Source organism: Malaclemys terrapin, chromosome 22 (genome assembly GCF_027887155.1).
Source record: "Malaclemys terrapin pileata isolate rMalTer1 chromosome 22, rMalTer1.hap1, whole genome shotgun sequence".
In the NCBI taxonomy this organism is placed as follows: Eukaryota; Metazoa; Chordata; order Testudines; family Emydidae; genus Malaclemys; species Malaclemys terrapin.
Window position 1 is genome coordinate 12,015,851 of NC_071526.1, and position 19,291 is coordinate 12,035,141.

The 19,291-nt window shown below is 50.1% G+C and overlaps 1 protein-coding gene across 1 annotated transcript in view; it reads left to right on the forward strand.

Moving 5' to 3' along the window:
- The first annotated feature begins 17,720 nt into the window (after positions 1-17,720).
- The window catches only part of MYOM3 (myomesin 3), a 58,379-nt gene continuing 56,808 nt past the window's right edge, over positions 17,721-19,291 (forward strand). The window contains exon 1 of the mRNA XM_054011847.1: positions 17,721-17,785. The gene's annotated coding sequence lies outside the window, so the exon portion shown is untranslated. The remainder of the gene's footprint in view (positions 17,786-19,291) is intronic.

Genomic DNA, 19,291 nt, shown 5'->3' on the forward strand with positions numbered 1-19,291 from the left:
CACCTCCCCTCCTCCCCTGTGCTTATAGCAGGAATAACAGGTGTGTCTTTTCCATGTTTAATATCTCTGTCTTAAATGAGGAATGAATAAGGGCAACTAATAAAGAGATGAAGCATCATAATGAAGGCAATAGCTGCCAATTCACTGGCTTGTTGTAAGTGTTTCTATTGATGCTTCTAGGTAAATATTTATTTGGAAAAAAAACCTAATTGGATTTGTTCACGTACAATCCAATCCAAGTTCTTTATCACAGTTCTATCATTCAGTGGCTTTTTACTATTGTGTTCTCTTCCACTTCTTTATGACAGGGTCAGGCCAGATGGCTACAGGAGAGTGATCCTATTGGGATCCAGGAAGTGGGCGGGCTACTAAAGGATCTCCCCCCCAGCCTAAGGGGGGGTCAACAGGACCTGGAGACCAAAAAATTATGGGGGAGTGATAGAAGGCAGATATATTAGCCCCAGGTTAAGTAGGTCCCCTTTCCCTGGGTAAGGTAACAGGAAAGGTTCCAGAACAATCAGGAACTTTCTGGAAACAATTAAAGCAGACAGGCTGATTAGAACACCTGCAGCCAATCAAGAAGCTGCTAGAATCAATTAAGGCAGGCTAATCAGGGCACCTGGGTTTAAAAAGGAGCTCACTTCAGTTTGTGGTGCGCATGTGAGGAACTAGGAACAAGAGGCGCAAGGAGCTGAGAGTGAGAGGGTGTTAGGGTTACCATATTTCAACACTGAAAAAAGAGGACACTCCATGGGGGCCCTGGCCCTGCCCCAACTCCGCCCCTTCCCCACCCCCAGCCCCGCCCCAACCACGCCCTTCCCCAAAGTCCCTGCCCCAACTCTGCCCCCTCCTCTGAGCACCCTGCATTCCCCCTCCTCCCTCCCGCTCTGATCTTGGTTGGGGGTTGCTAAGTGCTTCCCTGCTCCCCACTTGCCCTGCAGCCCCTGCACCCCCCCGCCCCTGCAGCCTCTGTGACCCCTGCTCCCCACTCGCCCTGCAACCCCTGCACCCCCCTGTCCCTGCAGCCTTTATGCCCCTGCCTGCCCTGCTCCTCCTCGCCCTGCAGCCTCTGCACCCCCGCGCCTGCCCTGCCCTGCTCCCCCGCTCACCCAGCAGCCTCTGCTGGGCAGGGGCTTCAGATGCTCAGCGGTGACTGGGGCGGCGCAGGTCCCTGCAGCCCCGGCCACAGCCTCCTTCCTGCCGCCGCCGAGCACGTTCCCCGGCCTATTGTCCCCGCTGGGGGTCCCCGCCCGCGAGGGAAGCCCGAACCCTCCCCCCGCCCCGTCCGAGCTCGCTACAATGTAGCCGGGGCGGCTGGGCTGCGCTGCAGACCCAGTGGATTGTGCTGGGGCCGTGCGGACCCTGGCTTATGCCTCCCTATTTCCCTGGACATGTCCGGCTTTTTGGAAATTCCCCCCGGACGGGGATTTGAGCACCAAAAAGCCGGACATGTCCGGGGAAATCCGGACGTATGGTAACCCTAGAGGGTGTGCTGCTGGAGGACTGAGGAGTACAAGTGTTATCAGACACCAGGAGGAAGGTCCTGTGGTGAGGATAAAGAAAGTGTTTGGAGGAGGCCATGGGGAAGTAGCCCAGGGACTTGTAGCTGTCATGCAGCTGTTACAGGATGCACTGTAGACAGCTGCAATCCACAGGGCCCTGGGCTGGAACCCGGAGTAGAGGGTGGGCCCGGGTTCCCCACAAACCTCCCAACTCCTGATTAGACACAGGAGGAGTTGACCCGGATGGTCGTTTCCACCAGAGGTGAAGATCTCTGAGGCGAGCAAATCTGCCAATAAGCACAGGACCCACCAAGGTAGAGGAGGAACTTTGTCACATCTTGCAGTGTGAGGCAATGGAGCCAGGGAACCTGTTAATAATTTTACAAACTGGAGTTGGTTATTTCCCCTGTATGTTGCAAACATTTTTCACGTGAGTTCAGGTTTCATCCCTCATTCTCTGTAGTAAGTGAATTATGACCATTAATTTTCATAGCAAGGCAAGGCCTTCCTTCCTCCGTTACATAAGCTAGCTGCTTATCTTCTACACCCAACAGTTACAGCTCTGAACTGCTAAGGAGGCAGCCTGAGTGCTCTAAGCCTCTGTTGGAAACTCTCTGCAACCACAGGTTCAAATCATGGCAGAGCGAACTTAACCTGTGTGCACTTCGGGGAACTAAATGGAGTTCCAGGCAGTGAACCTGCATCTGTGTCTTGTTCAGTCTAAACTCCCATCGGAGTCAATAAGAGTTTGGCCTGAGATAAAGTCTGAGTCAAGTCTTCAGACTCTGGCCCATTGTCTATACAGTGAGTTAGGAACTTTTGAATTAGAAATACAAGGCTATTTATTCAAATTGATTACTTAGGCCCATGTCCTAACCCATTCACTTTCCAAGGCAGCTAAAGGTAAAATTCTCCAAGTGCACCCATGTGTCCTCAAAATCTATAAACATTCCTATTCCCGAGCCCTATAAGGAAGGCTGTTGAGGCTCGGGAGTGATAGAATGGGGAGCACAAAGTAAAAGACGGTTACTCACCGTTGTAACTGTTGTTCTTCGAGATGTGTTGCTCATATCCATTCCATTAGGTGTGTGCGCGCCGCGTGCACGATCGTCGGAAGATTTTCTACCCTAGCAACACCGGCGGGTCGGCTGTGGAGCCCCCTAGAGTGGCGCCTTCATGGCGCTGAATATATACCCCAGCTGACCCGGCGCCCCCTCAGTTCCTTCTTGCCGGCTACTCCGACAGTGGGGACGGGGGGGCGGGTTTGGAATGGATATGAGCAACACATCTCGAAGAACAACAGTTACAACGGTGAGTAACCGTCTTTTCTTCTTCGAGTGCTTGCTCATATCCATTCCATTAGGTGACTCCCAAGCCCAACTTAGGTGGTGGGGTCGGAGTGAGACATTGCTGTGTGCAAAACCGCTGACCCGAATGCAGCATCGTCCCTGGACTGCTGCACTAGTGCATAGTGAGCTGTAAACGTGTGGACTGATGACCAAACCGCCGCTCTACAAATGTCCTGGATCGGAACATGTGCCAGGAAAGCAGTCGAGGAGGCTTGGGCCCTCGTGGAGTGAGCGGTGAGGTGCGGTGCTGAGACGCCTGCCAGGTCATAGCAAGTCCGGATGCAAGACGTAATCCAGGAGGATAGGCGTTGTGAGGAGACCGGTGAGCCTTTCATTCGGTCGGCCACTGCAACGAAGAGTTGCGTCGTCTTTCTAAAGTGCTTTGTGCGGTCAATATAGAAGGCCAGGGCCCTTCGTACGTCCAGGGAATGCAAACGTTGATCCTGGCGAGTGGCATGTGGTTTGGGATAAAAGACCGGGAGAAATATGTCCTGGTTGATATGAAATAGAGAAACCACCTTAGGGAGAAAGGCAGGATGTGGACGAAGCTGCACTTTATCCTTATGGAAAACTGTATAAGGGGGCTCGGATGTAAGCGCCCTGAGTTCAGAAACGCGCCTTGCTGAGGTAATGGCTACGAGGAAGGCTGTCTTCCAGGATAGGTACAAAAGTGAACAGGTGGCTAGTGGTTCGAATGGAGGACCTGTGAGTCTGGAGAGAACCAGATTGAGGTCCCACGTCGGGACGGGATGACGCTGTTGTGGGTACGTCCGGTCTAAGCCCTTGAGGAATCTAACGACCATCGGGTTAGAGAATACCGAGGACGTGAGTTCCCCTGGGTGAAAGGCTGATATAGCGGCCAGATGAACTCTAAGTGAAGATATCGCCAACCCTTGCTGTTTTAGGGAGAGGAGATATTCCAAAATGAGAGGAATAGGTGCCTGCAACGGGGGGCGTGGCTCGTTGTTCGCACCAACAGGAGAACCGCTTCCACTTGGCCAAATACGTGGCTCGTGTTGAGGGCTTCCTACTGCTCAGCAGAATCTGTTGGACAGAGTGCGAGCATTGCCGCTCTGCCTGGGTGAACCATGGAGCAGCCACGCTGTGAGGTGGAGTGATTGCAGGTCGGGGTGACGCAGCCGACCGTGGTCCTGAGAAATAAGATCCGGACATAATGGAAGCGGGATCGGTGTTTGAACCGAGAGTTCCAACAGTGTGGTGTACCAATGTTGTCTCGGCCACGCTGGAGCGATCAGAATTACCTGTGCCTGGTCTCTGCGCAATTTGAGCAGTACCTTGTGGACCAGAGGAAACGGAGGGAAGGCATAAAACAGGTGGTCTTTCCAGGGAAGGAGAAACGCATCCGAGAGGGAGCCCGGAGCTCGACCTTGTAGGGAGCAGAACACGTGGCACTTCCTGTTGTCTCGAGATGCAAACAGGTCTATCTGGGGAAACCCCCACCTCCGGAAGATGGAATGTATGATGTCCGGACGGATAGACCACTCGTGTGTCTGGAAGGACCTGCTGAGTCGGTCCGCTAGAGTGTTCTGGACTCCAGGGAGGAACGATGCCGTGAGATGGATTGAGTGGGCGATGCAGAAGTCCCACAGGCGAATGGCCTCTTGGCATAGAACTGACGAACGTGCTCCTCCTTGCTTGTTGATGTAAAACATGGCCGTGGTGTTGTCGATGAGAACTAACACACAACGGCCACGTAGTTGATTGAGAAATGCCTGGCACGCCAGGCGCACCGCCATCAGCACCCGAACATTGATGTGCAGGGCTAACTGGGGTGCAGCCCACAGGCCCTGGGTATGGTGTTCGTTGAGATGGGCGCCCCAACCCAGAGATGAAGCGTCTGTGACCAGATGCAGAGAGGGTTGTGGGGCGTGAAATGGCATCCCTTCGCAGACCACATTGTGATCTAGCCACCAGGTGAGGGAGGTCAGGACCGAGTTCGGGACCGTGACCACCATGTTCAGGCTGTCCCGATGTGGACGGTATATTGATGACACCCAGGTCTGGAGTGGGCGAAGCCGAAGTCTGGCATGCCTGGTTACGTACGTGCAGGAAGCCATGTGACCCAGCAGGGTAAGGCACGACCTCACCGTGGTAGTTGGGAAGGCCTGTAGCCCTTGAATGAGGCTCGTGATGGTGCCAAAGCGGTTGTCTGGCAGGATGGCTTGTGCACGTCTGGAGTCTAGAACTGCGCCGATGAAATCTATTCTCTGGGTAGGTTCTAGAGTGGATTTGTCCTTGTTGAGTAGGATGCCCAACTCGTTGAATGTGTGCACTATTCTGTGGACGTGAGCTTGAACTTGCTCTTTGGTGCGACCGCGTACCAGCCAGTCGTCTAGGTACGGGAACATCTGTATCTCCTGCCAACGAAGGTACGCTGCCACGACAGCCATACATTTCGTGAACACTCTTGGGGCCGAGGATAGGCCGAAAGGAAAGACTGCAAATTGGTGGTGCACCGTGTTTACCACGAATCGCAGGAAGCGTCTGTGAGGTGGGTAAATTGAGATGTGAAAGTATGCGTCTTTCATGTCGAGGGCGGCGAACCAGTCTCCAGGATCGAGGGAAGGGATAATGGCCCCCAAAGAGATCATGCGGAACTTCAACTTTACTACGAATTTGTTGAGTCCGCGCAAGTCCAAGATGGGCCGCAGACCTCCTTTGGACTTGGGGATCAGGAAGTAACGGGAATAAAATCCCCTGCCCCTTAACTCTATCGGAACCTCCTCTATGGCCCCCATGGCCAGGAGCGTAGAAACCTCCTGTATAAGAAGTTGCTCGTGAGAAGGGTCCCTGAAGAGGGACGGGGAAGGGGGGTGGGAGGGGGGGATAGAAGAAAACTGGATAGCGTATCCCTTCTCCACCGTGCGGAGGACCCAGCGGTCTGAAGTTATAAGGGACCAAGCACGGTGGAAGTGGGAGAGGTGATCCCGGAAGGAGGGGGCTGGATCCTGGGGGATGACTGGGGCGCCGTCCTCGACCGCACCTTCAAAAGTTCTGCCTGGGGCCTGAAGGTGGTCTAGGTGGCCCTTGGTTTTGGCCGGGTTGAGGGCCGGTCCACCTTCTTCTACCACCTCGCCCTCGCCTCCGGGTCGAGTCCTGTCTCTGACGAGGCGGGGGGGGGGGTAGAAGCGCTGAGGCTGCGGCCTAAATGGTCTGCGCTGAGGGCCCACAACATGCATCCCCAGGGAGCGCATGATTGTTCTCGAGTCCTCGAGGCTCTGCAGGCGAGAGTCCGTCTTGTCCGAGAACAATCCATGTCCCTCAAAGGGCAGATCCTGTAGGGTTTGCTGCAGCTCCGGAGGCAAACCCGAAACTTGAAGCCAGGAGATCCTCCGCATAGCGATACCCGAAGCCAGGGTCCTCGCAGCTGAGTCTGCTATGTCCAAGGAGGCCTGCAAGGAGGTCCGAGCCACCTTCTTACCCTCCTCTACCATGGCTCCAAACTCCTCCCTGGACTCTTGGGGAATCAACTCCTTAAACTTCCCCATAGAGTTCCAGGAGTTAAAATTGTAACGGCTCAGTAGCGCCTGTTGGTTCGCCGCTCTAAGTTGCAGTCCTCCGGCTGAGTAAACCTTACGGCCAAACAAATCGAGCCGCTTAGCCTCTTTTGATTTAGGCGCTGCAGCCTGCTGGCCGTGGCGCTCTCGTGCGTTCACTGATGCCACCACCAGTGAACACGGTTGGGGGTGGGTATACAAGTACCCGTAGTCCTTAGACGGGACAAAGTACTTCCTTTCCACCCCTCTCGCTGTGGGTGGGATAGAGGCAGGAGTTTGCCATATCGTATCCGCATTGGTTTGTATCGTGCGGATCAGGGGTAGCGCCACCCTCGATGGGGCATCCGCTCCGAGGATGTTCACGATAGGGTCCTGTACTTCCACTATCTCCTCCGCCTGCAGGTCCATATTACGGGCCATCCTACGCAGGAGATCCTGGTGAGCCCGAAGATCTATCGGAGGGGGACCCGTACATGAAGTGCCCGCCACTGCCTCATCCGGAGAGGAGGAGGAAGATGCCTCCGGTGGTACTGGATCCAAGGGGGGGTCCTGATCCCCCTGCTCTTGGGCCGGAGCATCACCTGTACTTGGGTTTATGGTGTCGGGTGGCGTGGACACGGAAGCCTCCATGCCCCCTGGCGGAGGCCGAGAGATGATGGATTCTGGGGCCCTTCTAACCGAGTGACCCGAGCGAGAGGTCGATGGTATTGGAGCCCCTTGCTCCTGGTGGTACGCCCACGGGGTCCAAAATGACCAGTGAGATGGTCCATGAGAGTGGTCCTCTGCCATCTCCTGCCAATGGCCCAAGTTCCATTCCTCGGCTTGCCCTTGAGGGGGGTATGCCGATCTCGACAGGTCCTCCGAGGAGCGAGACACCGATCTTGACGGCCATGGCGGTGCCGAGAGAGATGAAACGATCCCCGTGGGCTGCGGTGCCGCACGGTACCGGTCCGGAGATGATCTATCTCTGCGCGGTGCCGGCGAACGGTGCCGGGACCGCGATCGGTGCCGATGACCTCGTCGGTGCCGGGAGCCGGATCTGGACCTCGACGAGGACCTGGAGTATGCCCAGTGCCGGGAGCGGCCTCTCGACGTCGAGCGTCGACCGTAGCGGTGCCGAGAACTACGTCTCGACGTTGATCGGTGCCGACGATCATAGCGGTGCCGAGACGTAGAGCGGTGCCGCGACGAAGATCTTGGCCGCGAGTACGACCGGTGCCGAGGTGATATTCGGTGCTGGGACTGCGAGCGGCGTGGGGACCTGCTTCTGGACCTGGACCGGTGCCGAGGTTCCAGCCCTTGTGATGGAGGGCGCATCAAGGCAGGTTTCCCCCTTGACTGGACCGGGCGGGTTAACGGTGCCGTCGGTACCAGTGGTTGAGGCGGTGCCGGCTCCGTGAGAGCTATCAAGTCTCTCGCCGCCACGAAGGTCTCCGGAGTCGACGGGAGTTGTATTACCGCCGGTCTCGGTGGAGACGCTATCTGCACCGGACTCAACGGCCTCGGTGCCGGAGTCGACAGTGCTGGAGGCACCTGTTTCCGGTGCTCCACCGGCGCACTCGGCTCTACCCCCGGCACTGGGGGAGCCGGCGTCTTCGGCACAGAGGTCCCCGTCTTATGGGCTTTTTTATGCCCCGGGGATAATGACCGGCGTCGAGGTGCCTGCTGCGGTGCGGACGAGGTCCGGTGCCGGGGAGGTTTGTCCGACACCGCCCGCGTTGTCGGCATTGCCGGTGCTGCTGTGGCACTGCGCACCGAGGCGCTAGGTGCCGGGGCCTGGCTCGTAGAAGGAGTGTCCGGGCTAAGTGCCGCCTCCATCAGGAGTTGCCGGAGCCGAAAGTCCCGCTCTTTCTTGGTCCTTGGTCTGAAGGCCTTACAGATCTTGCACTTATCTGTTTGGTGGGACTCTCCCAGGCACTTCAGACAGGAGTCGTGCGGGTCGCTCGTGGGCATAGGTTTAGCGCAGGAGGCGCACTGCTTGAAGCCGGGAGCTCTGGGCATGAGCCCGGGCCCGCGGCCGGGGGAGAAAGGGGGCGACGACCCCCTTAGTCCCCTGGACTATTATAACAAATCTAACAACTTTAAAACTATTTAACTATTAAACTACAAACACTAGAACTATAACTATAACTACAACTGCGAATAACTAACAAAGCTAGGGAGAGTGGAGGACAGCTATGCCGCGCTCCACAGTTCCAACGACCGTCAGGGGCGGTAAGAAGGAACTGAGGGGGCGCCGGGTCGGCTGGGGTATATATTCAGCGCCATGAAGGCGCCACTCTAGGGGGCTCCACAGCCGACCCGCCGGTGTTGCTAGGGTAGAAAATCTTCCGACGATCGTGCACGCGGCGCGCACACACCTAATGGAATGGATATGAGCAAGCACTCGAAGAAGAACCTAAAGCTTTTAAGGCACTGTGGGGCAAGAGAGACTCCCATGCTACTATGGGGGATGAGGTGAGCTGAGAATCTGTCATTTAAAATGTTTGGTGTCATTCAACACTCTGTGAATGTTACAAGTGCGATGTCCCATTCTCTGACCCTTTTATTAGTTTCTCTGAGTGTGAGAGATTTTTCTTCCAGCCCAAATGGCAGGAAGTGATTTGTATTGACACCCCCCTCACCCCCCAAGCAGCCATTACGATCTAGTGACTCTGATTTGCTGCTGGTTCAAGATGAACACATGTCAGGCAGGGGGGTCATAGCCACAACTCTCAGGATCCAATTTCTCAGGGGCATTTCAATACACCTGCAGCCAATGCTGGGCAGACAGGGTGAAAACTGACCCTCTCACAGACAGGCTGCTTCTCAGGAGCTAGTGAGGGCTTTGCTGGGGTGTGACTTGGTATTCAGGGGGTATGATCCAGATGTTCTGACCCAGCCACATTCTCTCTATGCAGCTATCTGTGCAAAAATTAACCTGTTCTTATTACTAATAGGTAGATGCTCGCAGGAAGTATACAGGCACCTAATGATGTGTGTGTGCCTGGTAAGCGATCCATTAAACCTGCTTCCAGGCCAATCTTCAGAATTTGGCAACTTTCTTTGGAACCTGCTACTTAAGCCAAACTCCTCTTTCTTACAGTTCTTCTGCCGGCCCATCAAATGCTTCCTGACTGTGAGGTCGAGACAGAGTCATTTCCCTAGGGAAAGGGGAGTGAAAGCCCCATCATTTGAAGCTTGCATGGACAAAGTCCAAGGAGATATACTTCAGGGATCAGTAATATACAGAAGAAGCTTATTTTGGCTAGTATTTGCCATACAAAGCGCCTTGCCCAAAGCTTTACAGACTTCAGTAAATAAGAGTAGAGGGAAAGAGGATTTAGAGGCAAGGGAGAAAAGGGATATTTTCAGATTGGCTGAGTTGGGAAGCAGATGAGGCAGTGAGAACCCTCATTGGCTGTGTGAGGGGAGGCTGTGTGTATATTTCCTATAATAAAAGTTTCTTATCTCTGATTACTCTGATTCTCTCTTGAGTTGCATTGGGCCATGCACGCGATGGCATATGACTAAGTGCCATCTCTGTAAAAGAATCAGCTAGCTACTCACTCTGCCTCTGAGTGCACGATCCCTACAAAGCCAGAGGCTGCTCCCCGGAATGGAATGTTTGCTTTGCTTTGCAGCTGTGGTTCCTTACAGCTGCAAGTGAATTTATGGTCATAAGCTTCAGACATGGGCAATAAGGTGAAACCGAATTCCCCTTGGCCCACTGTGCTCTTCAGCGCTGTCAGGGCAACAAAACAGTCCTCCTTTGTCTTTTTTAATAGTTCAGCGTGGTCCCTGAGTGCTTGCTCAGTTTCCACTTGGTTCTTTTATTCCCTGGAGCCAACAGATTTTTTTCCCCCCTGAACAAGGACTGAGTGCCAATGGAGACCCCACGCTATTCTCTGAGTGGGGATAGGGAAATTCAGCAGAGCCCAGCTGCAGAATGGAGAAGAGAGGGTAGGAGGAAGGCTGGGTCTGTGGTGTACATCCCTTGCCTTCAACGCCATAGGAAGGAGCCACCCTGGGGCAATGTCTACACTACAAAATTACGTCGACTTAACTTACATTGGCGTGCAATCAGTGCAGTAATTACATCGCATGTGTGTGCGCACACTTAGCTCCCTATGGTGGCGGTGCGCGTCCTTACCGGGAGCACTTGTGTCGATTGCATTGACCGTGTGGGGCAGTGTGGGACGGCTCCTGAAAGCCAATAACAGGTGATGTGAGTAACGCATCAGCGTCTACACTGATACTGCGTCGACCTACTTACAGTGACGGTGACTTTGCGCCTCTAGGGAGGCGGTGTTACTAAATCGGCGTACAGAGGCACTTACGTCAGTGAAGAGACTTCCACAGCTAGGTCGACACAAGGCAGCTTACGGCGGCCTAACCCTGTAGTGTAGACCAGGCCTGGGTCAAGTATAAGAGACATAGGCAGGGCAGGGAGGGGGAAGCATATACTGTTGTACCTCTTCTATTGCTAAATAAAATCCGTCTCCAGGGACTTCTCTTAAGCATCTTTTCTCCAGCACTAATCTAAACTGAGGTGAAAATTCCTGTAGAGTAAAAATATGAGGCATTCTGCAGCTGATGCCCTGGATCTGTTCCTTTTCCAGCAGTAAACAGAGCAGCTGCTAATGGACACACCATAGGACACAGGTAGGCTTTATTGTCCAAAGCACCAACCAAGTGGGTAATTATTTTGGAACGGGGAGAAGAGCAAGTTCGGCCTGTGATTTGGTACAGGTGTGGAGGGAAAGTCATTTGACGTGATGCTGTCAGTTTTAAGGGGGAAATGGGACGTTTCTGTAGGAATAAGCAAAGCCCTTCTCTGGGTGGTGTGGGGAGAGTTCAGTTGATGAGCGCTGTGGGGAGATGAACTATTCAAGACATGGGGGGGCAGTTTGACGTGTTTTCTCACCCCAGAGGGAGATGAGGTCAAAGGTTACATTCCATTTGCCTTAGTGTGGTTTTGCAATTTGACTCTAACCCTAGGGTTTAGCTGTGGTTATGCTGCCAACAAGGGAATTGGGAAAAGGAGGGGTCCTGCCTAGCATGAGCTCAAATGCAGTGAAATTCACATGCAGCGTGGAAGCCCCATGTTGGCACAAAGCATTGTAATAGGCAAATTGAAGTTCTGGTGATGGTGATGCGCCTCTTAAAGGGCCAGATCCTACAATCCTGAGGCAGAGGTCTGTCCTTAGTTCTCTCTCTGGCACACACATCACATTCTATGGGAGTTCTGCCTGAGTAAAGGCTCCAGGATTTGTCCCAGAGCGAAGTTGCTGTGTGGGGAAAAAGCTAACGTCTCCATCAGTGGTTTGTGCTACACGGTCCATAGTGCATGTGAACGATTTAAATGAGAAAAGCTAAGAATTGCCCAACTGGCCTGTGCTGCATCCAGAGGGAGGATCAGGGGCGGGAGGGGGAGTGAAGAGATTGGATAGCGGTGGAAACAAGAGATGGATTGAGTGTTTCTTTTACAAGCAGCACCAGCAAAGGTTCTCCCCCTACCCCACCTGCACCCCAAAAATTTCTATGTGGATGGGAAGAAAGGTAGCAGTCACGGCCCAGGTAGCTGGGGGCAGATGCAATAGCAGACGCAACAGTGTTGGGGTGCCTGATGGGCCAGGCTATCATTAAGGCTACGTTTTTTTAGGAGTTTGTCACTAGACGTGGGCAGGAACCGGATTTTCCATTTAGTGGGAAGTTCCGAGAGTTCAAGAATTTTTGTTGTTGTTGTTTGAAAACAAAAAAGTTCAAATTTTCCATGAAATGAGATTAAAAAAAACCCATCACCAACAACATGATTTCAGGTCAATCAAAACATTTCATTTTGATAAAAACTAATTATTTCATTCCAATTTTCTGATTTTTCTTTTTAAATTTTTTGTTAAATTTTTATCTAGAAAACAATTAATTTAATTTGAAGAAGTCCTTTTGATGTGAAAAATTCCATAGGTGTTGAAATGGAACTTCTGGCATTATTGAAATGCTTCATTTTGGGGGGAGGGAGGGTGTTTAAAATGAAATTTCATTGAAATCAATGCATTTTTGGGAAACATTTGAATGCAAACAGCATTTTTTGTCATAAAACCATTCAGATGAAAAACTTCTGACCCTCTCTACTACTCACTTGAGAGGCGCATCACCCATCATGAGTCAGCCCCTGGGTCACCTGGCTCTAGAACTGCCCCTGGGCTAAGTGCTTTCGTCAGGAGCTTGTCTAGAAGTGCAGCAAAGGTGCAGATACTGTAGAAGACATTTCTATTGTGCTGCCTTTGCTGATGCCATTTGGTGCCATTGAATTGATCTGGACGGTTGTTTCCATAATGACGCCGTTTGCACTGGTTCATGAATCATGTGCTTCTATGACGCCAGCAGAACATTCTCCCCTAGGAAATTACAGCTGCAGATGTTGCAACAGGCCAGCTGCCTGTTAATATGTTGTTTCCAAAATAAAGGCTGGGTCATAACATTCTGCGAAGCCGCTCCCTCACTAGCAAAGGCTCCAGCTCAAGCCAGTGATATGGGCTTCTTTTTTCAGTGTTGTCTCCTGCAGGCTAGGTATCTCATGTCAGCAGCATTCCGGGCGATGCTACTCCAGGAATAATTAAATGCCACCATGCTCTCATGTCATACTGGCTGGTGTTGTGAAACAAAACTCAAGACGCAGGATCAGCAGGGACAGCACAATGGGGGAGGGCAAGGCATCTCGGCGACAGCTTTTAAAAGATGCTGTTGAGAAATACAGCCTGTGCACTTTATTTAACAGCCTTTTCCAGTCCCTCTGCTCTCTGCGGCAGGTATTTATCCTTGCCACACCCTCTAAGGAAGAGCTGTGCTATTAGCCCCATTGTACTGAGGGGGAATTAAGGCACAGAGAGACTAAGGCTAGGTCTACACTACACGCCTGAATCGGCGGGTAGAAATCGATCTCTCGAGAATCGAATTATCGCGTCTCGTCAGGACGCAACAATCGATCCCCGAATCGACGCTCTTACTCCACCAGCGGAGGTGGGAGTAAGCTCCGTCGACAGGGAGCTGCGGAGGTCGATTTTGCCGCCGTCCTCACAGCAGGGTAAGTCGGCTCTGATAGGTCGAATTCAGCTACGCTATTTGCGTAGCTGAATTTGCGTATCTTAAATCGCCCTCCCCCCCCCCCCCCCCGTAGTGAAGACCTGCCCTTAGGACCAGATTTTTAAAGCTATTTAGGTGCCTAGAGAGTCAGCTAGGTGCCTAGGGGGAGGTCACCCACTGAAAACTCCCACTGAGTTTGGATCAGGCCCTAAGTGGCTTGCCAAAGGTCACATAGGAAGCTTGTGGCAGAGCTGGGCATGGACTCCAGGTCTATCAAGTCCCAGGCTTGCGCCCTGACCACTGTTCTATCCTTCTTTCCCTGTTGTATCCCTCGTGGCAGGAAAGAGACCAGAGTGAACTGTAATGCACATGGGCCTGATCAATGCTGTCAAGGCTGCTTCCCCACTCTGAACTTTAGGGTACAAATGTGGGGGCCTGCATGAAAACTTCTAAGCTTAACTACCAGCTTAGATCTGGTCCGCTGCCACCATTCCCAAAGCTAGTTCCCTTGCCTGAGAAGCCTTGAGAAACTCTTCACCAATTCCCTGGTGAATACAGATCCAAACCCCTTGGATCTTAAAGCAAGGAGAAATTAATCATCCCCCCTCCTTCCTCCCACCAACTCCTGGTGGATCAAGATCCAACCCCCTTGGATCTAAAAACAAGGAAAAATCAATCAGGTTCTTAAAAAGAAGGCTTTTAATTAAAGAAAAAAGGTAAAAATCATCTCTGTAAAATCAGTATGGAAAATAACTTTACAGGGTAATCAAACTTAAAGAGCTCAGAGGACCCCCCTCTAGCCTCAGGTTCAAAGTACAGCAAACAGAGATAAACACTCTAGTAAAAGGTACATTTACAAGTTGAGAAAACAAAGTAAAACTAACACGCCTTGCCTGGCTGTTTACTTACAAGTTTGAAATATGAGAGACTTGTTTGGAAAGATGTGGAGAACCTGGATTGATGTCTGGTCCCTCTCAGTCCCAAGAGCGAACGACTTCCCAAACAAAGAGCGCAAACAAAAGCCTCCCCCCCCCCAGATTTGAAAGTATCTTGTCCCCTTATTGGTCCTTTGGGTCAGGTGTCAGCCAGGTTACCCGAGCTTCTTAACCCTTTACAGGTAAAAGGATTTTGGAGTCTCTGGCCAGGAGGGATTTTATAATGCTGTACACAGGAGAGCTGTTACCCTTCCCTTTATAGTTATGACAAATGCCCATTGAGGTCAATGGAAAGAGTCTCTGGATCTGGCCCTATAAAAGGGATTCTTAATAGAGATATTCCCAGTCCCCTGCTCTGATCACAGCTTGCCCAGGACATGATCATGTATGTCCTTTGGGCCCTGAAATACTAAAGCAGCAGGAGATACCATGCTTGTCTGCTCAAAAAGAACAGGAGTACTTGTGGCACCTTAGAGACTAACAAATTTATTAGAGCATAAACTTTCGTGGGCTACAACCCACTTCTTCGGATGCATATAGAGTGAAACATATATTGAGGAGAAATATATACACACATACAGAGAGCATGAACAGGTGGGAGTTGTCTTACCAACTCTGAGAGGCCAATTAAGTAAGAGAAAAAAACTTTTGAAGTGATAATCAAGCTAGCCCAGTACAGACAGTTTGATAATAAGTGTGAGAGTACTTACAAGGGGAGATAGAGTCAATGTTTGTAATGGCTCAGCCATTCCCAGTCCTTATTCAATCCTGAGTTGATTGTGTCTAGTTTGCATATCAATTCCAGATCAGCAGTCTCTCATTGGAGTCTGTTTTTGAAGTTTTTCTGTTTTAAGATAGCCACCCGCAGATCTGTCATAGAATGACCAGACAGGTTAAAGTGTTCTCCCACTGGTTTTTGAGTATTATGATTCCTGATGTCAGATTTGTGTCCATTAATTCTTTTGCGTAGAGACTGTCCGGTTTGGCCAATGTACATGGCAGAGGGGCATTGCTTGTCTGGTGAGTCACCTTATGAACTGAATGAAGGGGAAGTGTCTTCTCTCTGAAACTATTCTCCTGGGGTGGGAGGGGCGGGGCAGTTACACCTGTCTAATTTTACTAAAGCTGTGTTGTTTCCACCATCCCCTCTATGCACTGACCTTCACTACACTTCTTTTTGCTTCTCTCTGAAACCGATCTATAGCCCCCGTTGTTATAAAATCCATCATGGAAAAACAGCTGTGGTAATAGCCTAATGATCTGAGCCTGCTCTTTTCCATTCCATGGAAGGACAGCTCTAGATAAACAGCCTGGTTTCAACGTCGCTTCAAAGGCCATTTCATGCTAGCCAGCTATACCGTAACCTCACTAACTGGAGATCATTTCGCATTTACCTTGGCTTTGGGGGATAAGAGGGTTTAGGCGTCAGAAGACAATAAAAGCTGGAGTTGCCTTGCAACAAAGGCCTCGCTTATTCTCCGCCAGATGTCATGTTAGTGACAGATGAGCCTTGTCGTGCCAGTTGTCTTAGTGATATCAGCATGGCAGGAGCCATCTGTAACCCTACAGAAAGGCATTACACTCTTATCTTCTCAGCTATATCTAGGGAGCTGTCACATAGCCACTCCCTGTGCCAGCCACCCTGGGCATAGTTTACAATGGATTGTCACCAACGCAGCCTGAAATGTGTCCCTATAGCAGGAGAGGAAGCATTGGGTGCTTCTCTCTTGCGTGCTCTTTGTTTGCTTAATCTTTTCAAGGGGTCACGTTTGAAGAGCAGTAAAATGGAGACATTTTCAACACAGGTTTATTTAAGCAGCTGCACCTTGGGAAAGATTAACTAAAACAACAGCTGGAAAGCTCCAAACTTCGGGAATGAAGGCCGAGTGACATGGCCCAGAGGAAAACACTGTGATTTGCCATCTCTGCAGGAATAGGAGATCCAGTAAAATAGGCTTAATTATCTTAATCCGGGCCTCCCTGTATGGAGGTGTTTACTCAGAAGGGGCCAAGAGTGGGTTGCTTCAGGGCAGCTCAGATGGGTGCAGTGGGAGAACTACATGAGAGAACTTGAAAGGCATCTGCAATTTGGTGCGGGGCAGGGCTATTTACCTTTGTGGGATCAGAACATTTCCGCTGCTCATGCACGTTAGTGTCTTTGCAAATTAAAAGAGTCAAAGCATGACTTCCAGCTGAGCCAAGATCTGAATGGCTGGCACTGGCCTGGCCTCTGAAGAGCACCAGCACTCACTGAGCTTACCTAAAATTGTTGTGAAATACAGAAAGCTCTAGGCTCACGTTAAGAATCTGAAGAAACTCCTATAACGAATCTCACTTTGAGAAGGTCTACTCAAAATATGTGCCCGTAGCTCCATTCTCTGGATGTACAGTGCACAGGCTCAGCTGGTGAATGCTGCGGCAGGACATGGCAGCGCTTTGCCAATTCACAACACTGGCTGCTTTGAGCAGTGCTACACGAATGCAACTGGATTCAGCTGGGAAGCGCCTGATTGACAATCTGCTCCTGCAGCCCCCTAAGCCAGCCACTCTCAGAGCGGCATCTCTTTTTTTTGTAGCAGGATCTGAGACCACAGAACACATTGCCAATCCCTCGCATGGGTGGCAGCAGTTGGTCCTTATTGCAACTCAGGCAGACTTTTAAGTAAAATCAATCATTTCTGCTATGGCTCTGCTACTCTGCACAAGACTCTCAGATAGCACAATGACTGGCATTCAATGGATGGAAAGACTGATCCACTTGAATGAGGCAGGCCTCGATTTGCCAGTAAAAGTTTCAGACAAATGAACTATGTAATATATTCCACAAATGGAGACAGCTGTAAGCCAATCAAAACACCGATTTGCCATCCGCTCCTGATCCAATTAGATTTTGATGCAAATTGGCTGGAACTGGCATTCACTAAAGAGATGTCAAAGTAACTGAGTTTCACTCTGTTATTCAGCAGCTGTCCACTAACACATGGGGGATCCCGGAGAGGAGATTAAAGTGTTCTCAATTCATTTCAGAGGCTTTGTGAAATTCTGCCCAATGTAAATCGGCAATGGGTAATGCTATGCTCCCATGCCCTTAGATCTGGCAGCATCTGCCCCCACTTGTACCATTTTAACAACAGCATTAATTTGCCTGACTAGAAAAGGTTTTGCAAGTAGCTGCCAGTGCAGCGACCTGTTCAAACATTGTAAACCATGGATAGTTTCCCCCATTGTCATTGCAATGCTATGGCACGATGCTATATTTAAGACTCCAGGGTGGGCACTTACCCATAGGGCACATTCTTTTGGGAACAGTCATTCTTAATGTCATCAGCAGGGAAAAGGAAACGGTCCTTTGTCCTTTATCTTTCTTGAGGACAGCCACTCTCTCTGGTGCTTCTCTGGGTGAATCTGACTTATCTGTAAGTAGGCTACAGTTTATACAAGACTTATAAGACTTTTATATCGGTATCAGCTATTGCAAGCGTTCATTGCACTTGCACATGGCGATAATTCATGCTTCTTGAGTGTCTCTTGCCTGAAAGAGTTGCTACGTTTCCCCCCCACCAGTCTTTTCCTTGTGAGACTGTTTTTCCAGCAAGAATCCATTCCGTTGTAGTTTTTTCTAAATAGATCATTACATTTTGGACTGGAAAGCAGTCGGCTGCAATACAGCTGACATTATGTTTTAACAGACCAAAGCTCTGTGTCTCTATAGCAGACCTTAGGTTGCAGAGCACTGAACGTTAGTTCAAAACGATCGAAGAAAAAAACTAAACTAAAATAAAAGCAAACATGAAACAATGTTTATGTGTAGACCATGGAAACACATATCTGATGCCTGGTAGTTATCTTTCAGCTGAAATATAGTTCAGAGCATATTTTAAAGAGCATAGAAGCATTTTTCTGAAAAATTAGGTTGGTCTTATTTTCTTTTCCTTATATTTCCTTTGCTGTCCAGGGAAGACTCTTCTAAAACTGTGTTCTACTGATGGAACCGGGATATGATAATTCTATAGTTTCCTTTGCATGTTGGGATATTTTGAGTTCACTATAACAATTAAGTTTTCATCTTGGGTATTTTTAAGCAGGTTACTTATATTAACATTTAAACAGCTTATTAAAAGAATTAGACTAATGCAACATAATTATAGTAAAAACTGTATCTTCCTGGCTGAATAATGGTTTTAGAATGCAATAAACTAAAAGCCAAACTAAAATAGCTAGGGGAAAATTCCTTCCATTGAAATGAGCCAGTGACAGGTTTAACTGCATGGGTTTTCAAGGAATATTATTAACAAGGATAATATTTTCCAAAGTACCAAAATCTTATTTTCAAAAGTCACTTAGGATCCTAAGCCTCATTGAAAATCATTCCGATTCAGGTGTCTACAGGTCAAAGTCATTTTGGAAAATAGGACTTCGGCTCCTAGATCCACTTAAGCATGTTTGAAAAATCTACCCCAAATCTTTTATAACCAAAGACTTTTCCTACCCATTCATTGAATCCTGTAATTTGTATGTGACCCAGACTGATTTTGCTTTCATGCAGGGCCACTCTGGAGGACTTTTGTTTGCTTTCATGCAGTGAGTTTCTGGAAAGGCTGTAGGTGGGGTGGGCTAGGGAGGGATACCCTTTTAAAAGTTGGTTCCATTTAATCCCCAGGCATTTATTCAGTACTTAAAAACAGCTCACTGCACGGTCCCGGAGGAGGGGCTGCAGGGATAGCTTAGCATTTTAGGCAGCCGATGGGAGGAAATGGACCAGAGCCAGTAGCCACATTTTTCGCCCCCCATATTTCCACCTCTAGCAAAGAGAACAAACAAGAGAGGATTCTTCAGCTGCTTTAGTGAAAATCCTGTGGCTTACTGAGTGATGAGATTTTTTTTTTAAACAAAACTTAACCCTTTGATTGCTGCACTCTCTC